Below are 3,243 nucleotides of genomic sequence, written 5' to 3' on the forward strand. Positions count from 1 at the left end.
CGACGGACTGGATTCTTCCCGCGTTCCCGTTTGTGGTTCACGCACTTTTGTTTTCCCGCCAGCGAGGATGCCAAACTGCTGTGTTTTCTTTTGAACTCTCTTGTTTGCCGTGCTTCCTTTGAAACCTCGACGGTGACCACGCGCTGCGCTCGGACAGCTCGGTGCCCAAATCCTCGTTTTCTTTTGTAAATGCGCTTCACTTTCCTTCCGTGTTGTCTCCACTGGAGTCCGGCCGCCCGTTTGTTCTTCTGCATTCAACTCCGCGGCCGCGTCGGGAATCCCTCCCGAGCCGCCGTATATGCCGTGAGTCGGCGATTTTGTCGTCCCGTCGCCCGATGGGAAGGACTCGCGACGGTTCATCCCATTTATTGTCTCTCCCACATTGCATCTTGAGGCCTCGTCGACAGCTGGAAAAGCAAGATATGCCGTGACGCGTTCCCCCCCCCATACCAAAACCAAAACGTTCCCCCTTCCCGGCGTCGTCTTTCAGGAGTTGCGCTCGCAAAACGATCTTCGAACTCATTCGCTGCCGGCCGTTGTCCGACCTTTCGACTGATCTCTCGCGACCTCAAAAACGCGGCGTTCGATGCGCCAAAAGAAAGCACGGTCGCGCTTCTTTCAGCGGCAAAGCAGCGAATGAGCTGAGCGCAGTCATCCGTTGCTGCGCGATGAACTCGCCAAGGAAGCTGCGTTCGAAATCCTTCACTCGGTTCCTCTTCGCAAATTGCTTGATTTCAGTTGCATGATCGCGGACTCAAAAGTCCACTTGATACAAATCCGACCACAAAGTCGTCAGGGAGCAGGAAATGAGTGAAGGATTCCCAACACTGTCACGACGAACCGTGACGGGAGTTACGCGCATCATGCCTTTTTTTTTTTTTCCTTAAACAACCTCTGACCCAATAATTGAGTGACGAGCGACACAGCAGAGCAGACGCAAAACAAAAAGCTTGCGTGTCCCTGGGCCAAGACTGACCTGCGTGGGGGGGGGGACACGGAAAGAAGCCTTGCCGTCGCCGGCCCTTCCTTTTCCCGGGCAGGAAAACGGACTCGACACAAGCCGCACCGCGGGACAATCGGCCAGGACGCGCTCGACGGGCCTTTGCTCAACCCCGATGGGGAATGGCACGTGTGCGCGCGCAGCCCAATTCCCACTCGTCGGGCTCCACTGTTTTCGAAGCAGATCGTCCACCGGTTCATCGTTGCGGCTCATCTTGGAGGCATCCGATAGGCGGGCCTCTGCTCACCGTTATGGGAATGGGGCTCCGAATTGCGGGGGCTGCGCGTACCCCGGTTGCCAATTGTCGCCCCGTGTTTCCCGAGCCGATCGAGGAGGAAAAAATGTCTCTTCTTCACACGCCGCTCACTTCGGGAGGATGATCTTGAGCGACAGCCGATAAGCCGACTTTGCTCGCCCTTGTGCACGCCGCACCGAGGGAACGTTTGACCTTGAGCTCGTCGGCCCGGTCGTCGCCCAACGAGCGAGTCGCTCGAATGCAGTGAGGTCGCGCCGTATCGCACGTTGATGATCCCCAATTGCCTCTCTGTGGAAAATGTGCAGTATATTCATGATATATTTCTATCATCATGGAAGGGTCACTTGGACTGCTGTCACTCATTGAATTGCGGTGGTGTTTTTTTTTTGTTTGTTTTGTTTCTTTTTTTTTTTCAGCGCAATACGTCTTTTTCTATATCTCAGCCCTCAAACGGCACCGACGTCGTGCGCAGGCCGACCGGTGCCCCAACTTGCACAAGCCGTCGTCGATAGAAATTTTTTTAAAAAAAGGAGCAATCAATTCATGCCCTCGGACGGGGGCAAGGAGAGCAAGGGGACAATCCGTCAATTGCGCATCATGCCCGATGTGGGCCAGTCGGCCACGCCGCATCACCGAGCCCACCCAACACATGAATGCGAGACAACGATGTGTTTTCTCTTTCTTTTGAGACAATCCGGCGCTGTGTCTTTATTAAAAGCCCCGCAACGTTTATTTTGTTGTTTGTTTTGTGGGAGCTGGAGAGGGACAGATCCGCCCCGTCACGGTGTCGCCGTGTGTGTGGCCGAAGGGGGGAAAAAAAAAAGTTGTCGCGTTGCAAAAGTGTTGGGAGACATTTTCCCCCCCCCCCCCCCCAAACGTCCTTCCAACGTCTCCGACGGAATCTCTCTCGTCTGATTGGAGCGCGCGTCGTCGCTTTTTGTAGACGCGAGGCACTGACGTGTATATTGAGAAGGCTCCGCCTCTTCTATTTTTATATTTCGAAAAGGAGAAAAAAAGGTTTTGTACTCCTCCTGTGTGCTGGAAAACTATTTATTGCCTAAATTATTGAGCTGCTGTCGTTTTCAACCACTAATGTGTCGAACGGCACCCAAGGGATCGCCGGGGGCGCCTTCTGGCCGCCCGCGTCGTCTTGGGTCCGTCACCGAGTCACAACGGGCTGGCGCCTCTGTTCCACATCTCCAAGTACTTTTTTTTGTTTTTTTTTTTTTACGTTCCGTTCATTCGTCTCATCAGTGAACGTCCAACCACGACCAATGTCTCGGCCCCGTCGTACCCGAAACGGAAAGCAAACATGACGAGATGGCAAGAAAGGCTGAACTTTTATGAACCAACTTGGATTTGTTTTTTCGTGGAGTGAAAGTTGCAATCGTATGAAGATAAAGTCACATTTTTTGAGCTTCAATGTGCCATGGCGATGAAACAACATGAGCTGTTCCTTCCTTGAGAGTTTGGCGCTCCTGCGTTGCGCTCCGCTCAGATGGATGCTTGCGGGGAAAATCTTCATTCTTGTTCTGTTACTTTTTCGAAGAATACTCAAAGGATCAGACTTCATTTCTGTCATTTGCAACTGTTTTCTATCAAAATACACGAATCTCATCATGCAACTCATATTTTATGGAGAGTGTTGTCTTTTTCTTTTTGTCCTTTACAAGTTGGCCGTTTTATTCTAAAATGTCTTGATTCCTGATTCATTGCGACTTCACTGAAATGAAACTTATTTCTGTAATATTTCAACTTTCTTCCCACTATTACAACTTTGTTGTGACTTGAAAAATGCAACTTCATTCCCGGAATATTCTTTTATTGATTTATTTTCTCTCCAAAAAAATACAACTCATCCAAGAAAGATGTGACTTTATTCTCATAAGATGACGACGATTTAAGACTTGATTGCTTTAAACGCATTTTCAGCCCGAGCAGAGCACGTTTTCTGAGTTTGAATATTTCTTCACAGGAATGAGATGTA

The 3,243-nt window shown here is 50.5% G+C and overlaps 1 long non-coding RNA gene across 1 annotated transcript; it reads left to right on the top strand.

The window, feature by feature from the left end:
• Positions 1-6: 6 nt before the first annotated feature.
• On the top strand, positions 7-2,884 carry LOC109529787 (uncharacterized). Its single transcript, XR_002170889.1, has 2 exons — positions 7-538; positions 1,487-2,884. It is a non-coding gene; the product is annotated as an uncharacterized LOC109529787 (long non-coding RNA).
• The last annotated feature ends 359 nt before the right edge of the window (positions 2,885-3,243 follow it).

The sequence above is a fragment of the Hippocampus comes genome, unplaced genomic scaffold (assembly GCF_001891065.2).
Source record: "Hippocampus comes isolate QL1 unplaced genomic scaffold, H_comes_QL1_v1.1 scaffold378, whole genome shotgun sequence".
In the NCBI taxonomy this organism is placed as follows: Eukaryota; Metazoa; Chordata; class Actinopteri; order Syngnathiformes; family Syngnathidae; genus Hippocampus; species Hippocampus comes.